General features: G+C 38.4%; 1 protein-coding gene and 1 long non-coding RNA gene across 6 annotated transcripts in view; both read right to left on the bottom strand.

Moving 5' to 3' along the window:
- Rbfox1 (RNA-binding Fox protein 1) overlaps window positions 1-26,079 on the bottom strand; it is a 351,925-nt gene that overhangs the window by 310,676 nt on the left and 15,170 nt on the right. The gene's annotated exons all lie outside the window — the stretch shown is intronic.
- Window positions 2,872-20,166, bottom strand: LOC110836849 (uncharacterized). The gene is made up of 3 exons (XR_015535863.1): window positions 19,941-20,166; window positions 3,586-3,650; window positions 2,872-3,079 (listed from the first exon to the last, which is right to left on the bottom strand). It is a non-coding gene; the product is annotated as an uncharacterized LOC110836849 (long non-coding RNA).

The raw sequence follows: 26,079 nt of genomic DNA, 5'->3' as shown, positions 1-26,079 counted from the left end.
ACGTTGGCATTAGACTCAACATTGACGCGTCTAATCACAGAGAATATCTATAACATTCACCATATAAACATATTTCGTTTGTTTCAGAAAGCCAGTAAACACAGTTATAAGATTTTTGGTTTCCTGGGCACGCATGCAACACGACAAAATTTATTATAATAATCCGTGGCGTTCGATTTTCTAAATAATCTATAAAAACAAGACAAATAAAAAATTAGACTCCTCTCACACGCGGAAACTAAATCAATGTAGCAACAGAATAAGCTGAACTGTATACAGGCTGCACTGCTAGAATATCGATTTGAAATGTCAAGACGACACGTTATACAATTGGTGGGGGGGGGGGGGATGGGTGGAGAAAATACCGTCCGAAAATCAATGAGCTACACTATAATGGAAAAATCCCTTCTCAAACCAAAGGCAAAGAAATTTCTCTTCCATCTTCAATTTATACTTCACACAGCTAAGACGCAATGTCGCTAATATAAAAGGAATACCAACTTACGAACGGTGAACTTTTGAAGCATCACGATTTCTTCAGTTTCAGTAAGACACATCGCTTCGTCATAAATGACAATAGTGTTGGTAGCTGTTTAAATATGTTTGTAGCAGCCACCTTATGGTTTCAGGGTACTCGACATTAAACGCTCAACTTTTGGTTCAAAATTTCTGATGCGCATACGTACATTACCAGCGTTAAACTTTCTACAAAATGAAATGAAAATTAACAAAATAAAAACTATAAAACAAATACTTTCTTAACATAACATAACCTCCGCCTTAACTGCTACAGAAACTTCACTGACAAAATGAAAATACTTATTACCGAATTATTTATAATAAGAAGCAGTAAGTTATAGTGCCACAGATTAACAGAAGACTGTAAAAATGAAGATTGTAGTTCTTTGCAGTAGAATTATCTTCCTAGGAAAATTTATCAAAGACGATCCAATACACAAATATACAACAGGCCTATGTAGGATATCGACCTTTAATCGCTAGAATATTCGATCTGAATCAATGTAGGCTAAATCCCGTGTCTAGTTTGCACTTTCGTTTTCCCGAACTGTTCATGGGTCGCCTCCCCATTTATACCAGCATTGTTCTGTTTTTGAAAAATTTCAAACAAAAAGTTAAATTTCTTTAACCTGAGTATAAAAATTGTCACTGACCAACCACAAAAAAGTCTTTGTGACAATAGGCCTATCTCTCTACTTCGTGCAATTATTTTTTTTAAACTTAAGACTTTCTTCAAGTTTATTAAGTATTTCATCAATGAGGTTTTAAATAATCTAATCTCAAAAACAAAACTATACGATAACTTTTGACGCGAGCCTCAAATCCAATGTATCAAATAAATCAATTATGTTGTTTTGGAGTTAAAGCATTTGACTTCGTCTGTATTTCCTCGAATCGCGTGCAGGAAGCCTAACTATAGGCTACCTAGTCGTGTACAGGTTACAACGCTAGGAAAGTCACATCATCTATTAATACGGGCCAGTTTAACACGACGGCCATTCTATTGTACACCGAATATAAAGCGAGTGTCCGTCGGCTACGCAAGTAAATCAAACAACTGAGAATCAACCAGTCCAATCCGCCCGGACCACTGAATTATGAAAACCTAAAGCAACAGGTCATTCGATTGTACGTGGACACACAACATCACTGGCCAAGTATTCATTCAGTACAAAAACAGTTAAATAATAGTTCAGTGGTTATAAAACTTTTCTAATAAAAAATTTGTATTAATAATAGTTCGGGCATTGTCGGTATGGTACAGAATCGTTTATTTTAAGCTTAGCTGCGACTATAATTTTGCCTCTAGTTTTGTATGGGTGTGAAACTTGGTCTCTGAAATTAAGGGAGGAACGTAAGACTAAGGGTGTTTGAGAACAGGGTGCTGAAGACAATATTTTGACGTAAGGGGGATGAATTGCTACGAGGCTGGAGAAAGTTGCATAATGAGGAGATTCACAAGTTTTCCTCCTCACAAAATATAATTAGATCAAGTGAAGGAGGATGAGATGGGCAGGGTATGTAGCCCGCATGGGAGAGAAGAAAAATTAATATAGTTTTCTGGTGGGCAAACCAGACGGAAAGAGACCACTAGGAAGACTTAGGCGTAGATGGGAGGATAATATTAAAATGGATATCAGAGAAATATAATGTGACGGTATGGACTGGATTCATCTGGCTCATGACAGAAACCAGTGGCGGGCTCTTGTGAACACGGTAATTAACCTTTGGATTCCATAAAATGTTGGGAACTTATAGAGTGGCTGAGCGACTGTTAGCTTCTCAGGAAGAACTCGGTTCGATGGAGTATGTAAGAAACCTTAAAGGCGACGGCAGTGATCGAACCCAGAACCAACTAAGTAGATTAATCACCAAAAAAATATTTTAAAAATATCTGTCAGAATGACTGTCACCTGAAAAGGTAGTACAGTCAACTCCCCAGACGCACCTTTATGCCTATAGGAAACAAAATAACAACATAACTTAGCAGAGCCTATATTATGATAAAGCGTTAGACGGTCATTAAAATGGAAAAAAAAATACCGTAACCATTTTTTTTTAAAAAAAAGTGGTCCATTTATCGACTATGAAAGTTACCGTTGTGATCCGAGGTCTAACTAGCGAACTGTACACCTCGAGCAAGTTCAAAGGCCTGCGAGCTTGTTAGGCGACGAAAAGTTTGCAGAAACAGGAAACAAAACTATCAACTTTAACAGCAGAGGATTTTTTCTGATTTAAAAAAAGTTTTCTATTAAAATAAAACAAAATGCATTACAATACGTTTCCTGACCGTAGAGGTAGGCTAATTCAGTCAGCAACTTATTTTGCATAACACAATTCCACTGGGAATCATACAATCACACTGTCAGAGCAATTTATTAAATAAAGACTGGAGAGGTATGTAATACATCACATGCAGTGTTTATAGTCAGTTTCACATTTAAAATCGTTCAACATTTCCAAATTCTGGTCGATGTTATCACCTGCTCCCGGTACAGCTCATCTCTGGTAACACCAATTAAACGTTTACAACGGCTGATATCCGAAAAAATCGATATCTCTGCAACAGGACCACAATAACTCGAATAATGGCAATGTTAACATCCTTCGTAAAGTAGTATTTTCGCCTAACATCACAACACGAAAAGTGTGGAGTTAAAGATCTACTCATTCTTAATCTCGGCACGATATGGCGTTGTGGTTGGCTTCGCGCTCCGTTAACAGACAGCTCGGTACCACAAACAAGAAAGAGGTTCGGTTAGCTATTAAGCACGTCTGAACATCGCGTTCACCAGAATCTGACCTTCGATGACGACTAGGGAACTCCCGACCGAATCGCTTCGGAGCGCAGACACATGAAAGTCTTCACGTAAACTGTCAGTTATTGTCCAATTTTGCAAAAATGTAGGGACAGATTTTAGAAACATTTCGCACATTTTCATGAAAATTCGTTCAACCTTTCTCATATTGTCTGATGTGCATGGACGGCCGAAGATATTTTAACGGCGCACTGCAGAAACGAGAATGCGTCTGAAAATCGTTTGTCTATTCGCATGGTCACTCTACCTGTTTTTCTCAAACAGCCGGTTGAATCTCTTCGCCGCTGTGACCTTTGAACTGCAGACACCCACCTGAAATAAAGAATAAAAACAATAATTCACTGAGCACATCGCAACATGTCATGTTATTTATTGGTTTTCCTACAGTTTCTTTCCGGTTTCTTCAACATTTCCAGAAAATATCGGGTGCCTTTAAATAGGCCACGATCAGTTCCTCACCCACCATTCACTATTACATCAAAAATATCACAATTCTGAAGTGTCTTGTCCCACTTCAACACAACAGTGAAATGCACTTTAAAATAAATATTTTAACCGCGAAACTGTTAAATCAGGGTCACTAAAGACTGATTCGAATAATGAATGGATTAAAAATGCTTATGATCTCGATGGAGCTGGGATAGCTCAGTCAATACAAAGACTAGTCTACGGGATGGACGATCGTGGTTCAATTGCCGGCAGGACAGGATTTTCTCACTCCTGCGACATACCATAGGGTTAAAACATCAAGGGGGACAAGGTAACCGTCCTCCTCCAGTAAATACAAGGGTTGAAAGAGCATCGAGCTATATTTCAACTCCCCCTACGTATGCATGGCATGTGCTTAATTAAGCATCAAAGATAATTTCCCATCATTTTACTACGTCATATAAGTGAAAAAGTGATAACTCGATTCTAAAATTTTATATACTGCACTCAGAATTCAGCAGAGATAAAGTTCGAAGCAAACAAAAAGTTAAAAACACCAATTACATTACTTTCTTTTGTTTACTGCTTTATTTAATAACGTCAACTTCAAAACTTGTTTCTAAAGTGTCGAAGAAGAATCATAAGACGATTATGAACAGTAAATATGAAAATATGAAGAACGATGCAGTACTACCTCTGGAAGAACCGACGAATACCAAGAAAATCCCGCCTAGATAGCCGATCTGGATGCTGAGATTTCAACCCTTGAATGAAAATCCTGAATAAGTGGCACACATAGCAACTACTACATCGCGATGTTCTGTTGCTGAACCACGGCGACTAAGAACTGTTAAATTTCGCACATTCTTGTTCACTGAGCGCTGTTACGATGTCTGTGTTTCAAAAAAACATTGCACTTCTGCATTAATTCTAACAAAGGCCGGAGGTCCGACTGTGAATAAAACGCATAAGGTTAGTTTTCTCTAAGCATTGTACGTTCAGTGAATAGAAAACATAAGAATTAACTAACTACCGGGTATACAATTTATGAGACTCGGGGCGTGCTTGCATTGCGTGAACGGCCGGCGCTCTGTTGACGTGGGCGGGACTTGAGCGCGTTCTTCCCATGAGTCACAGGCGAATCAGCAAGCAAGCAAAATCCAATCGCCATGGAAAACATAAGTAGATATATAAATAAACTTTTCAAACTTCTATGTCCATGGTGAACAGTTGAAAACATATTTATATGAGTAAATTTTAAATACTATGTTGAAAGTCGTCTGTTAGTCAATGCCAGTAACTATACCGACTCACAAACCAGTTCCTCCACTTTAGTTCAATCATGCAGAAGAAATTGGAGTTAAGGGTGGCTCAAACAATACAAGATCCAACACAGGACATAGCGTCCGTCCGTCCGTCCGTCCTTGTTCACCGACATGAAAGGTAGCAGAAATGTGTGGAAGAGGAAATTGAATTGGCGACGGGAATTGATTTTGAAGGCCAAAGCCTTTGATGGCTTCCATCAATGATATTGAAGTACGAGAAGGGTATTTTTTTGGAGCGTTTCGCCTAAAAGTGTAGTACCTATTAGCGCTTACGAACATACGGGAGTCATAGGGCTGTATAGATAAATGGGTTTCAAGGGTACGTGGTATAGTGGCCCCTTGTATAATGCAGCGACAAAATTATATTGTGAAACATACAGTAAAATTTACAATACCACATTACGGCAGGCACACATAAAATCTCAAGTTGAGAAAATTCTAAGCTTAAGGAAGGCACAAAACTAAATATACGTGCAGCCATGTTGAAATCAACTAACCAGTTATGATTCTTGTATGTGTACATACATACATGTCTACTGTAAATGGACAAGGTGTCTATCGGGTTCTGAAGGCGGGGAGTATGAAGATGACTTGTCTTCTGGGTTGTTGCCCGTGTAATGTGGTAGAAATTCACAGACGATTCAGAGATGATTACCGGCTCCGTATTCAATAGCCCTGATAACGTAGGTGGCAAGTACCTCTGAAACGTCGGTTCAATTCTATCACAATACATGGCGCAACAACTCAGAAGACATCCATCTTCATAGCAGACGCCGTAAAAATATAATTTATCATTTAGCAAGACTTGGGAAGAACTTCGGATGGCAAGTGTCTTTCAAATGTTTCATTCTACGTGGCGAAGCTGCAAGAACTTCAAATATGAAATTTAATCACTTATTTGTATGCGTATTTTCTATATATAGATTCTGACTTCGTTTAGTTGACCACCGATTTATTCTAACCTGCGAGAAAATATTGCCTTTCCCAGTATGAAGAGGTATTAAGTCCAAAAATCGAAATGTGACCACTACTTTATACTTCATATTACGTTTAATTTAGTAAAAGCTTAAACTTAAGCCTTAAGTTTGTGGACTGCGTTTAAAAAACGTCAACAGACCTAAACTTTAGTTGTGAGAACTTTCCGAAAACCGAGTTTCGTTTCCTGAAAACTCGTTTTAAAAAAACAAGAATACACTAATCACTACCAGAGCTCCTCTCCCTTCTTCAGGTGGGCCACAACTGTGCTCTACTGGTTAGAGTACAATGCCAGCCTGGTATTCAGAAGATCTGGGGTTCGATACCAATCACCGCCATTATATCGAAATTAAACACATACAAATTTCAATATAATGACATGTATATGGCGTGTATATCATAAAACTTTCTACCTCAGGCAACGGACATTGTAAAACACAGGCCTGGTAGCCATAAAAAAATCATTATCACAAATTTGTAGAACTTCATTACGTTTTAAGGACTCGTATCCCTTTACCCTTACATGCAGGGTGCCGGTAACAGAAGTACAAATCCATTACTGTTCTGTCTGACGACAGGTCCATATGAACAGGATCCTTCCATCCTTTTCTCGGACTGGGACCTGTTCATATACGTTCTTGGCAGATGATCCAGAAGTGGTTTGCCATTGCCTTCTTCTGTGTGTGAGTGAAGTAATTGTTGGGATGCCACGGAGAAACCGGGGAAGCCCCCGGAGGAAAACTCCGTGTTGCCTAGACCACGGCCTTGCCCAACACAAGTTATAAATTCGGGCACCGCCGGGAATCGAACCCGGGACCACAGGATTACAAGGCCAGCGTTCTAACCGCTAGACCACCGTGGCTATAATAATAAAATACTGTCCTTCAGATTTCAAAATTAAATTAACATTCATATATACTTGTAACAGTACTGTTAAATGTGTAAGGTACTTGACTGTCGCATCCCAGCCAATTTCTTTAATACTACGTTATTTCAACACAAAGCTGTTGAAAATACTGATAAGTGGGAGTCACTCCTTACAAACTTCACCTCTTTAATGTGTTTACTCTCTGGAAGACGAGGTTCGTTGTACATCAGCGACGCAGTATTTGCGTTGTACGTCATTTCCACAAACTAAACATGTTATGAATCTGTTCTATTATGTTCTTTTCTGGATCCACGAACAGGAAGTGTAAGTACTGAATTATATCAGTATGTAAATAAAACATTTCAAAGAATTATGATGGATCATTTCACTACTCGCAGACAGAAAAACGTGTAGTCAAATCCTGTAACGAGTGGAAAAGCTGACATGTGTGAAGCGAGCAAATGACCTTGGTCTCAACAGCCTGTCTGTACCAGACGTGTCCACACTCCTCCACAGCCATATCTATTCAACGTCCAGAAACATCTGAAAGCATTTTAAAATATACGCGCGTCATGCGACATCATAAGCGCATACATTAGCAGAAACCGTAAAAGAGCTGAACAAGATTTCAGCTTCATAACGCGATATACCGGTAGCTTTAGATAATGTTTATATCACGTCGGAGAGTGGATGTTTATATTCGCTGAATTTAATATCCGCTCCATAGAACAACCCCTGCTCCGTTGCACATGCGCAGTTAGGAGCTTCACACAGAGGCAATATCAACAAGAATTACTCGGTTTTCCAATCAAAAATTTTATTACTTTTCAATTTATATAATATTCGATAAAATTTATTACGATAGCAAGAAGTCTATCAGACTTAAATTATATTACAGTATACTCGCAAAAAATAAAATCGCTTTCTTGTCTAGGACATGAAAAAAATCAACATTTAATTAAAACATAACCAAAATAAACAAATAAACTAACCAAATTCACACTTTTTACAAAATGATTCTAATTTGTATTGCTAAAGTTCGCTGTCTCGGTTCCAGTGTCAGTAACGTCTTTAGTTTACACAGTATACAGTGCATATAGGATTTCTTTCTACCCTCAAGCTAATGGCTAGTGCATAGTTTGGTCTCAGGTTCCGTACACGTGTCCTTGTAAATACGCGTTACGTCATGAACGCACGTAGCGTTGGTCCTTGGAACTAAAAGCGACATCAACCAACTCACACCTCGGCACTGCATCGAGCAGAGTTGTCTGCTTCATGCTCCAAGAACTTCAACTCCGGGAAAGAACCCCTCTGTACCCAGTGAACAGAACCCATCTGTAGCTGTGTGGTGACGAAAGGAAAAATCTCCTACTCCTGGCGAGAATACAACCCCGGAAATCCTGCCAGCAGTTAACCACTTCACACGCTGAACTACCCCACCCCGTATCTCATATGCACACAAATTATGCACGAAGCAACGCTCTCGTCTTGTGACTATAATTAAATCGATTATTACTGCCTCATTGCTCGTGACGTTTTAACGACTATAACATTCTAGTGGTTGCGTACGCTCAATAAATGTTATATTAATGGATAATCCTTTCGTGCATTCTTGTGAATGAACATCGGGTAGCCATGAACAACATCGATCTTCACTCCCGCATCTAACACAAGTCGAACTGCAAATATCGATTATCACCAGACACTGAAGGAACACAACACGAACGGTATTTTGTATAAGAATGTAACGGCAGTTACCTCAAACAAAGTGTGCATGTAAACCAACATCCCATTTTATGCTGTAGTTTTATTAAACTAAAACAGTTTTAACATGATGAACGAGCCACATTAAAACAAGTGAACTGCGTTTATACGTGACGTCTGTGCAATGCGTGGCAAATCGAGCATGGATCAGCGCTACGGCAGGACGACAAAGCTCGGATAACGCTTTCGATGGTGCACTCTTAGAGGCCTAAAATGCAGCACGTGTATTTTGTAGGCACCTGTAATTCTTGCTAAATATATTTTACCTTTCAACGAGATATTCCAAAAATGTATTCCGACACTTAAGTAATACGTAACTTGAAACCAACTAAAATGAATGTTGTATATAGTTTACATTTAATACTAGAATAAAATAAGTTCCGTTAAAGCAAATTTTGTCAAAGTCTGTCAAAACTGTACGAAAAAGATTAATATATACCCTTCAGTAAAGAGGCCTTTGGAGACTAAACAGCATACACATTAATTTATATCTTTAAATTATCCAAACGAAACCCAAACGAAATGACTCGGGCAAACCAAGTATGACCGAACTCGAAAACGTACATTCGGACGGAAGGACAAAACGAAACTAATACGTGGTTTTCGATTATCTTCCTTAAACGTGCCTAAAAATAAGGGTTACGATCATGAATGGATATTTTAATGGTAAACATGGTGACCAGTATTTCTTGGTTGAATCTAAAAGTGAAACAGCAATTTAACATCAAATAAAAGAATCTAAACATATATATATATATATGACGTTTCACTGAGATTTATCCACTAAAATGTACCGAGGATACAGAACAGACAAAAATAAACAAATTTTAGCGATGATAAATACGAAGTAGAAATTACTTTCTTAATTTGTGCTGCATCCTCGTCCTAGCATTGTCCTTCTCATACTGGTCACCATGTTTACCATTAAAATAACAGAATACATACAACAAAAGATCGGGCTGCCATTAAATTAGGGTCGGTTTACTTAGTTGTATGTCGTTTCAGCGAGACCCGTCACAAAAATGACATAATAAATAAGTAAGTAATAAATTAAATTCCCTGTTATATTGTACTGCCATGCAGATTGGTAGGAAATACATTCCAACATAATGCAAAGATTTTTTCCTCTCTTGACTTACAAATTTACGAAGGTCAAGGGTAAGAGTATTGGAAATCAGAAAACCAAAACTGAAATTCGGGCAATCATATCACAAATCAAAAAACGCGATAACGTTAAATTACAAAGATTGCAACTTATGATTTAATATCTCACAAAACCGATAAACGCACGACACAGCGAAGCGTAGCGTGTCAACAAAGCTCCCAGTAACTTTACGCTCAGTAACTTTGGCATAAACGTTACTCGAGCATAAAAGCTATTCATAAAGTTTATATTTTCAAATGCCGTTGTCACGTGTTTCGTGCTAAAAACACGGCCATTATTATTATTCCAACTGTTCGCAGTTTTACACGGTGTTTACGTTTATGTACCTGAGGCAAACCTTGTCCCTGAGGTACAAAGTGTAGCAGCTATTTCTATAATACACTTTGTTTCATAATACGTGTTACATGCATTAAACAGATTTCGCGAGAGGCATTATAAATTTTATACAAGCGTCTTTCGAATTTTATTATTTTTATTATTATTACTTGAAGTGACAGTGTTTCCCATTTCACAATACGCGTTTCTAAAACCGACCTAATTCAATAACCTTTCCTCTGTTCCGTTCCATCAGTCACGACGGTTTGTAAATTGCCGAAGATTCGAAACAGATACATCGAGAATAAACCTTCAGAGCACAACAGCGTGATTGGTATTCGAGGATACTGAAGTTAGAAAAAAATAAGTGCTGACAACTTAACAGCAATGCACTCTAAAATTTTCACCACCAAAGCTCCACACCGCATCTCCTCTCAACAAACATAACCTCCTACTTGAGGTGAGCTAACAATGTATCCAATTAATACAGCACAGATACTTACTTAATTAGCTCCCTCCATATTTTGGGTCACGACTTATCTTTCATAATAATGAAGGCGTTAAGTTGCTGCCAGTGAAATAATGAGACAGCAATGTAAGCATGTATTCAGCGTAGGGTCAATTCCCTCTTTTCTTCAGCTTCTCGGCGCTGTGAGCGTCTCTCTCGTACACACGTGAAATGCAGAAAAGAGTTTATGACAGCACTTCGTTGCCTGTGTCTGTTTGAAAATATTCCTAGTGACCGTCTGATCGACATAAATTAGTAAATACAGTTAAATGGCCTTCTCCGATGAATTAGTTTCAAAATTATTGGTCTATAGTCGGCATAGTAGTTGTTAGCCGGTGGAGAAGCTAGCGGAGCTGGCGGACGGACCTACTCTGTGTACCTGAGGTGGCACGGTCAGTGTATTTCTTTTGTTTGGGCGTTCAGTCAGACGAGCTCCTCGGTGCAGTCAGCATTATACTATCGCAAAAGTGACTCGCTCCTAGCCTTCCCCTTGAAAATTCCACCGGCCAAAAACTACTGCGCCGACTATACCTGCAAGAAGGTCTACAAAGAAGTGCGAAGGTTTTCTTTCTCGATATCACGGACATCATGCAGCGCTCCAGCTGTGTAGCGGTCGACACAGGAATGACAGTCATACAGCGACGGAACATCTACCACGAACCATCATCAAATGCACGAACTAAAGGCTTAGCATCTTGTAGGAAGGAAACGAAAATACGGACTCAGAATACGTAATGACTGCATCTAAGGTGAACGCACACCGTGAGGCTAGGTTAAGGAAGGAAAATGCAGGCGAAAATAGGAAACAGCCAACACGTGATATGAGAGTTTCACTGTCTGTTAAGTAAACATCTCTGAATCGGCGAACAACACACAAGAACGTATGGAAGTTGCTTATCTCGCACGCCTGAAGGGGTCAAAGTTCAGAGTCACAGGAAGTAAACACTTGAAAAGTGATAACATTCATAATTCTACTATGCTTCTTCAGAAATCTTATGACTAAAATATTTAAAATAATTATGTTAATTCTATTCATCATTTTTCCTTCAATTTAATGTCATATAAATTCTTCAGTCGATACAGAATCGGCACGTGTCATATGAATCAATCGCTTGGACGAACCGATAGAAACTCTTGTGTAGATAATATTCTATTTTTATCCGCCATCATGAGGAAATAAATATAATTGAAGGTTTCTGCTAACTTCCATTTTTTAAAATGGACGTTCATGTCGCTAGTTCTTTCCTCATTTTAACGATGCAATTACGTGTCACCAGCCTTCAGTCAGTAAACACCAGAGAAAGTGTTAATGCTAATTATTTTGAGGTGAAAGGGTAAGGTCATATTTTGAATTAAGTTGTGGGATAGACGAGTGTAACTCCAGACATGAACTCCTCTAGCATCAAATACCTAAGTTTTTGAAGTCAATAAACCATTCAATAAGCTAAACTACATACATCATAACTAAGGAGTACCACTAACACGTGCATAAACACGTGTTCCTTACATGCACATGCACAGACTGTAAGACGTAAGGTCACATACCCATACCATTTTATGTGTTCCTTATATAAAGCAGATTTGCACAAGAGAATGCATAATTTGTAAGTCTAGCGGTGATTCATTTCCAAAAATACTTGATTAAATTTAATTAAACCTGAAATAGAAAATATTTTGAATGAATTTAAATTTGCTCGTATCAGCCTAATACAATTCCCACTTTACACAAAATTCGTGCACACCGCGAAAATGTATTCCCAAAACTACTTGATAAAATTTAATTAAATCTGAAATAGAAAATATTTTGGATAAATTTAGATTTGCTCCTATCAGCCTAATACAATTCCCACTTTACACAAAATTCGTGCACACCGCGATAATGTATTCCCAAAACTACTTGATAAAATTTAATTAAATCTGAAATAGAAAATATTTTGGATAAATTTAAATTTGCTCCTATCAGCCTAATACAATTCCCACTTTACACAAAATTCGTGCACACCGCGATAATGTATTCCCAAAACTACTTGATAAAATTTAATTAACTCTGAAATAGAAAATATTTTGGATAAATTTAAATTTGCTCCTATCAGCCTAATACAATTCCCACTTTACACAAAATTCGTGCACACCGCGATAATGTATTCCTGTAGCTTGGATACGGATATTACGTTTCAAGAGAGTGTAATTTGATCTTTCGTGTGGAAAATCTGCATCCTTTCTAAGTTAATCTGTTTTTGAGTCAGAAATAGCACAAACACTGTACTGAACTAATGTTGTCTGGAATATGCAATAAATTATCTGCATTCTGAACTGTTCTCTTTTCATATGTTGACATTAGAAAAACACGTAAATAACTATACAACTTCTTTCAGGCGTTACTCTGCAGAGGCAAGATAAAAAATATGAGCTAAGAAGACCTAGAGTTGACAGAAAAAATAACGAATGTGCAAGCTGTCAAAAATAAAATACACGGGACATAAAATGTTTTGTGAGACAAGCGGGAGGGAAGCTTTTAAGATCTGGAGGCAACTAACCTGAAGATTCGACAGTTGAACGTTTCCTAAGCAGTCCGCGGAAAAAAAAATCCCGGAGCGATTCACAGTGATGAAACGATTTTCACTTTGTATCATTACAGTCCATTCACATGGACTGATTTTATGCCAGCTAAAGTTTAATTACGCACAAAGTTTATTTCAAATAAGCCTACGAAATCTAGCTTTGAAATGGATATTCCATACAGCGAATTTTAAAATATCTGTGCCGCAGAACGAGAGGTAATCTGCTTTTTTAAAACATCTTAACAAAAAGTACCCAAATCTTCACATTAATACAATCGTCAGAATGTGTAAGGCGGATTTCGTAAGTTCTGTTATCCCATTTATCCTTGTTTTGCGTTTGTATATTTTATCCTTTTAATTATAAATAAATGAGAATATTAAGATAAAAACATATCAACATACCACGATTTCCGTCAACATATTAATCTAATCTCTTAAAACAGAAGAAATTCGCCCAATAATGACACAACACTTAATATTATTGCTGACTAACTTGTGTTTTAATAATCGTCTTACAAGTTATAGATAGGCCGAAGGACACGTTATATATTTACAACACGAAATTTCCACCCAGCAAAAAGGAAGCAATTCAAAAGTCACAAAAAAGGGTGCCTGTTGTGCTATGTGAGGTTTTTCGTTCTTAATAACATCACAATATCTGCTATCGTTTGTTTTGCTTAAAATGGTTGAATCATGTGTGATGATATAGGTTGAAGGGAAGCCACGGTGGTCTAACGGTTAGAACGCTGGCCTTGTAATCCTGGGGTATCGGCGGTGCCCGAATTTATAACTTGTGTTGGGCAAGGCCGTGGTCTAGGCAACACGGAGTTTTCCTCCGGGGGCTTCCCCGGTTTCTCCGTGGCATCCCAACAATTACTCAATTCACACACCAATTCTGGATCATCTGCCAAGAAGGTATATGAACAGGTCCCAGTCCGAGAAAAGGATGGAAGGATCCTGTTCATATGGACCTGTCGTCAGACAGAACACTAAATAAATAAATAAAAAAAAGGGTTGAAGATCGCTCTGAAATGTCCTCGGTTGTTACAACACCAGTAAGCATTATTAGCAATGCAGCGCGTAACACCTTACGGCATTCCTCCCTGAAAAATCATCTTTCAAACTTAATCTAGTACAATAAAACCTGACGTTTTTTATATATTTCTTACCAACATTATTAAAAGTTGCCAATCCTATTACAATTGTTTTCTTTCTAATAATAAAAGTATTAATAACAACTTGTTAATTATTGAATTCCCGTTTTTACAAATTGTAGTAAATTAATGTTCCGGTGTTTAGATTTAATTAACCAAATAATTACTATAACACATTAATGTATTTATTTTCACATAATTAATTTAGTGTTGTAATCCATTGTTGGGCAATAGTGAGATCCAACAAGTCCCACTGCTGTGTAACAATGGACATCAGATCACATTGTCGAAGACAGTTTTTGCAACAATGATGAGATCATATTACAGCAAGTAGGACTCAGGACGCAACAATTATTTCGCGTAACATTAGTTACAGAACGACCATAGAATACAACACTGAACCGAGATAAAATTAGTGTAACAACGGCCTCAGTGATGTAGCATGAACAACGCCTCTGAAATGTCTGTGTACTACAAAGAGCACGACTTTCAAATCTTGTTACCTCCAACATGAACATAGTAAGGCTTTATGCATACAGACAAATGATAACTGTAGAAGAACTTTAAGAACAATGCCTGGGTAAAAACTGCATATAATTCAAAGCTACACATTCTCAAAACCGAATTCTAACTGACAATTACGTTATAATGACATCATACGCTTGGCTTACGAAGTGCCTACATCACCATATAGTCATCCCTCCATGAAATCATACAAAGGAACTGAATAATTTGAATGTAAACGGCCATGGGAATTATGACCAGTCAACCGCATCAACACGCAAAACAATGCGAGGCCACGTCAGAAATACCTCACCCTTTATGTAATTCCTAATGTAAAAGATTGCCTTAGCATCTCCTTTCACATCTTCGAAACACGTCTACGCTCTCACGGATTCGTCTGATGTCAGAAGGTGGAATATGCAATAGAAACTACTTAACATTGCACAGCAAAATGATGTCGAAGAGTTTACTGCGCACAAAGAACAAGAAAATGCTGGTAAAATTGTCTCTAAATGACCAAAAGCAAGACACAGGCTGGTCAATTATTTATTTATATTTATTTAGTGTTCTGTCTGACGACAGGTCCATATGAACAGGATCCTTCCATCCTTTTCTCGGACTGGAACCTGTTCATATACGTTCCTGGCAGATGATCCAGAAGTGGTTTGCCATTGCCTTCTTCTGTGTGTGTGAATGGAGTAATTGTTGGGATGCCACGGAGAAACCGGGGAAGCCCCCGGAGGAAAACTCTGTGTTGCCTAGACCACGGCCTTGCCCAACACAAGTTATAAATTCGGGCACCGCCGGGAATCGAACCCGAGACCCCAGGATTACAAGGCCAGCGTTCTAACCGCTAGACCACCGTGGCGGTCTTGCTGGTCAATTAGGGAAACCTAATTTAATACATTCACATATAAATGTATCACGCTGTAAAACAGACACGTTCCACTAATTCGTACTCCTGAGAGCTCTGTGGCTTTAATTCGCCGTTTCCTTCCACGTCCTTTCCTGTTAATCATTCACTAATCATCAGAGTTATTGACAGCATCGTTTAAGCAAAAATAAATAAATATCCCTGTTTGGTATTTCAGCCTATACGAAACTCATGATAACAATTTACTTATCCAAAATAATTCGTTAACTAAGTATCAGTATATTAAATTAAACCACACAGTCAACATTTATCATCACCCAACAAATATCAGTAAGATATACACAAATAAACGAACAGTTAAACAAATATCATTTTGCATGTGTTTAAACACGTATAAAACGATTCTAGAAATCCAAATTGAATTTAAGATTTCTTATAATCAAAAGTAACATTGATCGGTTGGTTTGATTACATAATAAATGGTGCATAATGAATTTGTACAATTTGTTTTAATTTCTTAAGAACGGAAATGGACAGGCCATCAGAAAAATCTTCACCATTAAGCAGATTCTCTTAGCTGAGCCCAGTTTCCCTCAGGAAACGTGCGTCCAGACTATCTGACCTCGTGATCGAGCTCGTGTCTCAATCAATGTGGACGGTTTCACAAAGTCATGGGGTCAAAAGGTTCGCTGCAGTTACCGACACAAGTCTCTGCAGACCAACATTAGTAGTATGGACGCACCAAAGGAATAAATGTCAGCTACGTTGTAAGTACTCCAACGGGATTGTCCCATCCGACGACACTCCAGAACAAACTCACTCAACCGTGTTTCACAACTACCACAAGCCGTTCTGTCACTCATGAAAAAGGTTAATTTCACGCATTCTGCCTGAGGGCCACGGGCTAAGCTGTTATGTTGCCCGCGCAACAAAAGGACAAAGTTTGGGCAACTGAAGTTACAAGCACTTGTAGGCAAAGTTCAAAGAGGTAACCACGTAAACGTGTTCCTTGTTCCTGCAATTTTGGCTCGCGTGCTTAACGTCTATATTAACGTGTCTGTCAAATTAAATAATTCAGCATCACAATTCAAGATTCAACATGACAAACACAAATAAATCATAAAGCGACACGTGAAATACAGTTGTATTTGAAGTGTTATCTTCTGTCTTTACGACGCAAAGCAGTCTTGTACGTGGCTAACAATATTCTGGAATAACTTACATGAAATGAAGGCGATAAGTTCACCGAAACGCTGACAACCACCAAGAGGATAGCACACGGTACAAAATCCGAAACCTCCAAACTACAGTTACAATTATAAGTGTAATGTCTATGACCCATAATCAATATTTGTTCTGTTACGTCTAATTACTTCACTCTGAATGGGAAACGATTGTAACAGACAGAAAATCCAATTGCGTAAAAATCTGCGTTTAACTAACTGCCTTTCAGAAGGCATCTGTTACACCATGTCAATCGAAAATCAGAATTTTGAGGCAGCAAAAAGCGAATCACACGAAACATCCCTAGGCCAAACATTTCTGTAACAGTTACACCTAATGTGACGACGAACTGACACCTTAGACGAGTCACACTCTGCCAAACTCTTACATACGAGAGTTAATTTCGAATCCCACTGATACTTTCAAAATTACTTCTCGTATAAATAATACGATACATTCAAGTTTGGTAAACTTTAACATAAAATATCATTAATTAACCAAAATCAAAACTCTAGATTTTTAAATGAAAATATCATCCAATTACAGAACAATGACGAGACGTAATGTTTATTGTAAAACAATTACGTAATTTGATTATTATATATTATTTTATTTAGTGTTATGTCTGACGACAGATCCATCTGAACAGGATCCTTCCATCCTTTCCTCGGACTGGGACCTGTTCATATACGTTCTTGGCAGATGATCCAGAAGTGGTTTTGCCATTGCCTTCTTCTGTGTGTGAATGGAGTAATTGTTGGGATGCCACGGAGAAACCGGGGAAGCCCCCGGAGGAAAACTCCGTGTTAGCAACACGTAACTTCCATCGATTTCAAAGAACAGTGAAAAACCAAGGAAAGAGAGAAAGCTGAAATTTTACAAAGTGAAGACAGCTGAAAATAAAATAAAATTATTAACGATCTAAAAGTAAACAATAAATTAAGAAATGTCTACGGAAGTTCCAGATTAAATAAAACGAGAAACTGTAACACACAACCGCGACTTAATTACAGTATCAAAAACAGACAGGGTGTATCACGACGTAGTTAACAAGCAGGACCATAACAACGTTTTACTACTGTAGTTAAGCTGCGTAAAGCTAAGCAGACCACAACTGATCGTTTGCGCAAACTCCTCTTGATTTATTACGTTCAACTGTGCGGTACAACAGGCATATTACCTTATTTAGATTCAACGCGGAGTTTCACTACTCCCAAAGTCGTTGGCAGAAAACGTAGTAACGGTCCCAGAAAGATTAAACAACTCATTATTTGATTTTACAGAGTAAATATTTACTTTAGCGTCGGAATTACGGGTGTTAAGTCTAACCCACGGTCGACATCCATGTTACAGTTATTCGGCACAACGGAGAAAGTAGGAGAAACCTTTGAAACATGGGGGCCCCATCCCAAAGTGCTGTGGGGGGGGGGGGGGACCACCATTTAACGCCTCGATTGTACATCCCAATTTGTTTACACACGGTGCATCATAGAAGAGATTTCTACAAATATCCACGGAGAACGCACTTGAGTTTGAAGGACGACCCTACACCAGTGGTATTCAACCTGGGGTACGCGAAGACATCCTAGGGGGTACGTGAAATTTTAAAAAAAAAAAATTATTTTATGATAAACACTGAATAATCAGTAATTTATTTAATTTATTTTAGATGTAGATTATATACCATGTATAACTTGAATTATACACCAACAACTTTGGGGGTACAAAATTGAAGAGAAATTATATCTGGGGGTACGCGAACAAAAAAGGTTGAATACCACTGCCCTACACCACGGGCCCTAGCTATAACCCAGTTTCTATCACAGTTCTTCCACCATCTCTACAGATGTCAGGCCTTCCGCCCGCAATCTGGGAAAAGTTTGTCAACGTTTCAGAACCCCTTGCTGCATCCATCATCAGGGTGATGCTAAACAATCAGACAACACGGCGTTAAAACCCAGTAGACATCCATCTTCTTTACTGCAGAAACAGAGAGACGTTCTCGAACAGACGGAAGCCATCGAGAATACCAAATCGCACCTCTAATTTCTTCTGTGCAGTTTACAGTTCCTTCAAAGTCGATATTATCAGATAAATTAATTTGGGATGTACACGTTACTTTTACAAACGATCACTTGAACTGGCACGAAACGGAATGTTCCATAACATGCCATGAGTCACTACCAGATCCACTGGCCTCAAGGTACGGCACAGTGTACTTACTACCAGCAGAAGTCCCTCTTTCAAGCACGCAGAACGACGTTACAATAATAGATACTGGCTTGAAGTTAATTATTGCTATTCCAACAACTGTCCTAGGTCCAGTAAACCCATTGTCCAAGATCTCCGGAGGTCAGCACGAAGAGCTGGGTTGGTTTAATATGATTACACACTAAAAGCAAATAAGGACAAACGGGGCAGGAAAATTAAATCACGCTACTCTGTACGTCCATCCCATTTGGCTTAATATCATGCTTAGGGACTAACGAACCAGGAATGGTGAGTTTCTATTCGTGTTCTAACATTAAGAGCCGAGACATCTCAGTCAGTAAGGTGGCTGTTGGTATGAAATAGACGCCAGCGGCTCTCGAACGTGACGGTCGGCTCTTGAACTAACCCGAGCCACTCATTTGCAGCTACTGCCGAAGTTAAGCAGCCGCTCCGAACCCAACGTTACAGGTAAGCGGTCCAACATTCCTTAGTTAGCAATAACCGAGAAGACAGCAATCGACAACTATTTATGTTTTTTTCACGTTGCAATATTCTGCTGAAATAAATTACGCATTCACTCTCGTGTAAATGACCTACTGTGACAAGACTAGAACATCAAGAAAATCTCATATACACTCATACAAGTTTGGCGTCAAAGGCTGAAATGACAAAAGACGATTTTACTTAGCATTCTAAAATATCAAATTTAATTAGAATCTATTTACCCGCTCTTGACCTTTCCCATGCATACGGAGTTCTTGTAAACAGGCCCGAATGTAGTTCTACTGAAAGCAAAGTCCACGTCGACACAGCTGCACATGCATGTTTAACGCACGGTGGTCTCCTGTCAACTGGCTGAATATCAGGACACCACAGTACCTGAGTAGTTACACGTAGAGGCGACAGGCGACAGCACTGTTCGCCAGTCTAATCTGCCATTCCACACGATCGCACGTGGCAGGACGAATCCAATAGTCACTCAGGGATAATGAACTGTTTCACATTCGAGTGTATGAGAAGGGAGCGTTGAGATTGTGAAGTGCACGCCAATTGGGTCGATCGCAGGGCAGATAAGGTGCGCTTTAAGCAGTTAATTACGTAATTGCACAACTTTGCGTAGCGAAAAGAAATTCAGCAACTTTAAACGTGCCTCAAACTTGATACAACTCACACTTTTCAATTATGAAACAAGACAAAGCTTTAAAACGCTTGGATAATCTAAGCAACGTGTATAGTCTGTATTTTACACATTTAGATTTATTGGATCACTCTTCTCAAATTCAGAGACTGATTTGCATAATACCACCTAATAACGAAGGTGTACATAAACGGATCCACACCAAATTTGAGTAATGCTTCGTAAAACTTCAAGACTACAAAAAAGTTTCAGATAGTATGAACAATTCAACTTGGCTTTTTAAATATTATAAAAAAACGTTCACCAAACCGATTATATATTTTTTTAAATCGTGGCTTCTGTAAAACTGTATTTGCTGGTTTTGAACGCAAAATTTCTGTGCAGCAATACGTAATATTGATATATAAACCAATCACATCTGGGAGAAAGTTGCTGAAATATAAAAAAATAGAAGAAATTCACTTTCGCCCTGAAAATGGTAATTGCAGTGTTTGCCGAAATCAGGGCTGTGGAGTCGGAAGCAATTTTAGGTGGAGTCGGTAAAAATGTACCTACTCCGACCTTGATATAAAATCTTAAGAAAATACTGTTTTAACACTTTCGTTACCGTGTAAGCCGCCAGAGGCCTCACGCTTAGGAAGATTCAATGACGCGTTGAGTCACATTGTGTGGGAACAATGCTTCGTAACTTCGACTCCGGTACCTTAAGAATACAAACTGTTTAAAAATCAATCAATTTCTGCAATAACCATTAGACATATAATTAAATATATGTTATAAGTATAAAACGTATCCTGCTGATTCAAGTGGTGGTGATGAAATCTCTTGTGGTACCATTTTAGTAGGTTTACCATTATTAATACATATTGAGCTTTTATGAAGGAGTCGGAGGTTTTGGTACTGACTCCACAGCCCTGGTCGAAACGTTGAGTTACTTTCAACACTGAGCTTTAAAGAATTATGACAAAAAACGACACGAAAACAGAACAATGAGGAAAGAACTCTCAAAGGATTCAATAAAAGTTAATGTCAGTGCAAGTGAAATGATACTGTGGAAGGATATAGGAGAACAGATGGGGAAAATAAATAAATGACGACATAGAAAAGAATTAAATGTCTGTAATATTAATGGAAAAGTATACAACTATAGGAAGAAATGTGCAGACAAGGTAGAAAAATACCTGGACGGGTTATGTAATATAAACCAATGGAAAGACTGAGATGGTACTGGAAATTTTAAAAAAAATGGAAGATCAACTGTTTCGTACAACAGCGTGTCTGGTTTCCTGAGCTTGACACTCAAATTTCACGCACTGAGAGACCGTGTGCATAAACAATACGACCACCGCAGAGCACTTTAATGCTCCGGTCTGCTAGCAGACCGCCGCCAAACCACTAAAACTGGAGGAATACAGATGTTCACCATAAAACACAACAGCAACATACAAAATTAATATTATTATTACAAAAATACCTTAGAACTGTGGAGTGAGGAATCAATAATATTGTAATTCGACAAGACCTGGACTTTACAGACCGGGATTCACTATCAAAACGTACGAAAAATGACTTACGTTATAAATTTCTCTTCTACAATCTTTTAACTCATTTTTCTCAAATGCATGTATCACATACCTCCGAATATGACACTGGTCATGAATTGTGAACTGAGAAGGATGCGAAATGATACACTTCACAGCACTATTTTCCGAGCATTTGCCTCGAACACTGAGGAAGACCACGTTAAACACGGCTTCAAAAGAACCGAATCTGTAACATCTTCAATGCCAAGAAATTGTGCTAAATAGTTTGACCAACCAAAATAATAATTCAATTTAATTTAATTATTTAAGTGTTTGCCAACAGCAAGAAGCCAATAACAGGCAAACACTGATAATACATAAAATACTAATCAGATAATAATAACAATGTAATATGATGATTAATTTAATTCGCTTCAAGTCGCCGTACAAATGTAAATATTCTGTAAAAGTGAATTACTTTGCGTAAATAAACATAGAGATCAGTCCGTGAGCATGTCAGTTCACATATAAAAACTATAAATTCCCCTTAACTGCGTAAACAGAAAATTCGTGCCTCTATTAATAATCAAGTCTTCATACTGCCCAATTTTTCGTCCGTCGTGTTTCAGAAATCAATAAACAAAATAAAATATCTGTCCTCTGGTACGAAATGTCGTGTAGTCTGGTATGAGCTTACCGAAGTTTCAGAAGTATTTGTTATTCATCGTCCTGATAATTGAGGCAGCAGGTACCCCATAAACATCGGTGAACTTCTACCAGACTACACAGCGCAACAACCCAGAAGACTCACCACCGCGAAAACCTCAAATCGTACTTCATAAACGTAATACATTCGTTTCTAAAATTTCAATATCTACATTCTATGAATAACTTAACAAAATGAAAGTGACACCGTCAACGAACATAGTCGCAAATCTCCCTACAAACCTGAATATTCTATTCAGAACATATAGGAGATGCATCTCTCCTTACACTCTGTAACAATGGTTGCATAAAAAAAAATATCGTGAACGACAAAATATCCCAAGTATTTCAATAGGTAAATTTCTTCAATACATACATAGCCTATTTGGTACAATGCAACTAGATATCCCTCGTACAACACACCATATTTTAATCGCTGCCCGATATCCACAAAACGTCATATAGGAAGAAAACCTTTATAGCCCGGTTAACTTAATAAGGCAGAGACATTTGACATGGACTGTACTGCGCGATGCAACAGATAGCAAAGCACTGTCAATGGAACGAAGCCTTCCGTGTGACAAACGCTGCCAGATCGTCACGCAAGGAAAATCCTTGGATCACTGCTACTCTGTCAGGGCAAAGGCAACCATCAAAGTAGCATAATAACGCTTACATGATTGCCGGAACATTAAAAATGCAATACTGCCTTCAGTAACAAAAATAAAATCCCTAACCCACATAATAATATCCTGACAGAGAGGCATTTCCATTACATCCTATTAGTAACGCAACATACGATATTCCATAACAGCAGTTCTCAAATTTCCAACGTCGGTGCCTCTTAAAAAACAATATCAGCGTCCATGCTTACATGGCTACAATAAACGTTTGCTCTCTCGTCTGGAGCGAGTTAATTTTACGAGCTGACGAGCTGAGTTTCAGTAGTGGTGTATATTAAAGGACAACGCCCTAACTTCTATGTTTAAGATTATGCTGTAAGTTGGTAGTACTTTCCAGCAAAAATTTTGTTACGTCAACTGTAAAATGGTCAGGCTAAGGACACAACAAATGGTTAAATGCGTGCGCAGAGATTACAACACTTTTAAACTGTCCCACTTAAGTACTCGTGTAGCAATTTTATTGATTATTTAAATCTGATGAATTCACATACATCATTACAAAAATATCCTTACTATCTTCATTACTTCGGATTAGGGTGAACATGATTTCTGAGTTACAAAACTACACTTACGAGCCCCAGAATGAAGGTAAAACCTCAAAAACATCCACATTCAACGACGGACGTCAAACAACTTTGTGAAACAGCAAACAATGCGTGTCCAATAACGCTTTATTCTTACGGTAAATATTTGTTAATTCAGTAGTTAGTGGAAAAGTGGTCAATGGAGAAGATCATAATTCCTAAAAGTATAGAATTTTTTCCATACACGTTCTTTTACTAATTAACATAAACAAAATTTGGGCCTATAATAAAATTATGAGGCCCGAAAATACAATGGCGTATATGTCTGTCACACGTGTTGCACTCTTTCGACATAATGAAAGAAAAATTCCGTTTTCTTTGTTGAAATTGGAGTAATTATGGATAAGGATCATCCTGTAGTAGGTGAATATAATGTTTAACCGCAATTGAGAAAAATGTCCTTCCGAATATTAGGAAATATAATGAAACATAATGCTGTGGTCAGTATAAATACCACGCTGCATCTTAAAGCATGGATTAAAGTAAACAATAGATATGTGAGGGGTTCTAATATGACAAAAGAAAACAAGCATTCACTAAATATAAAAACAAAAACACGTTAAGTGATGTATTTAAGAGAAGCAGAAGTAGCTATCAGAGCTAACTAACTAACTGACTAACTAGATGGCTTACCGAACCCGAAGGTTCATCACCGAATTAACCAAAGCCCTCCATCGGACCCTGTCCTGGGCCAACAAAATCCAGTTTCCTTCAACTCCTATCTCCCATAGATCCCGCCTGAGATTATCCTCCCATCTACGTCTAGGTCTCCCCAGCGGTCTCTTCCCTTCAGGTTTCCCAACCAGTACCCGGTGCACACCTCTTGTCCCATCCATGCGCGCTACATGACCCGCCCATCTCATTCTTCTCGACTTAATCACCCTCACAATACTGGGGGAGCAGTACAGATTTTTAAGCTCGTCATTGTGCAGTTTTCTCCACGCCCCATCGTCTTCCCTCTTAGGCCCAAATATCCTCCTCAACACCCGATTCTCAAACACAGATGAAGAACAAAATTAAATTCACATTTCATACACGCCATTCACTATCGTCTCTGCGTATCATTCCACGATACATAACTCACGTAGATTAAACAGCGTCTTCAAATAATTCAAGAATAAACTTAACATACGCAAACATAGTACAGCACGTACTACGTTTCAGAGTAAATGAAGGGCACAATTCCTAAGTACACACAGCCACTGCGCTGAGGGACGAAGCCGTGCGTACATCAACTGTTCTCTGAAACTGACGAACGGAAGTGCAAATTGCAATGGAACTCCGAGACTAGATGACGGATGTAGGAACATTGAGTGTGAGGGCAGGAAAAGAACACTTCAAGGGGTAACATTACGGTGTGCAAAGGATAGAGAAAGGGTGAGGAAACTATAGAGAACGTATACGTTACAACTAGCAACAGAATCCACCCTTAATGTCAATGACCTATTACCCTTATTACATGACCGTGTTCCAAAACTTCCTAGCCATTAACTTTTGATCGTACCCAACGTTTCGAGAACGATCCTCGCCAAAATCTATACTTTAAAAATCCTAACTCCGTGGAGAAGAATTATTTCTGACAAGCCTGGCACGAAAACTGAGTATGGCTGTCTCCTGAGTTTACCTATCGCCCTGATGATGAAGGCAGAAAGTACCTCTAACACGTCGGTAAATTTCTGCCAGGCTAAACGGCGAAACAAAACAGAATACAGCCATTATCATAATCGCCGCTGCGAAATCCTGAAATCGCATTTAATCAAACGCGACTGTTCATTACCGTGTTCACATGAAACAATTGTCCTATCAGAGTCAGACGAATCCACTCCAGAAACACACACACCCTGTTTCTTCGAGAATGGCTACAGTTTTGGGTAAGAATTTCATCAAAAGTTGTTTAATGCATCGTTTATCAATCGGGGATCCGCGAATTCAGTAGATCCTAATCTTTTTTTTATATTTCACCTGTTTCGCTGCATGTTTTAAGTTCTTCATCATCACGATGTTTACTCTCACAATGGACGAAAAAACACCTTCTATCTGTATTTTCATTTCTCTATATTCTATTTAGTTAAAATGTTTGAGATAGTTATGGGAAAGGAGTCCACGGAACCAAAAAGGTTGATAAACAATGGCTTAAGAACACAAACAAAATGGCGACAAGCTAACTCGTATTTAACAAGCAACGCACAAGCACAGCACCAGAATACAAGACCAAGATGGAGCTATACTGA

Source organism: Zootermopsis nevadensis, unplaced genomic scaffold (genome assembly GCF_977971745.1).
Source record: "Zootermopsis nevadensis isolate Lab colony 2312 unplaced genomic scaffold, Znev_1.0 Znev_ptg000019l, whole genome shotgun sequence".
Lineage (NCBI taxonomy): Eukaryota > Metazoa > Arthropoda > Insecta > Blattodea > Termopsidae > Zootermopsis > Zootermopsis nevadensis.
Note: the sequence above shows the minus strand (reverse complement) of the source record. Positions and strands in the feature narration are given on the sequence as shown.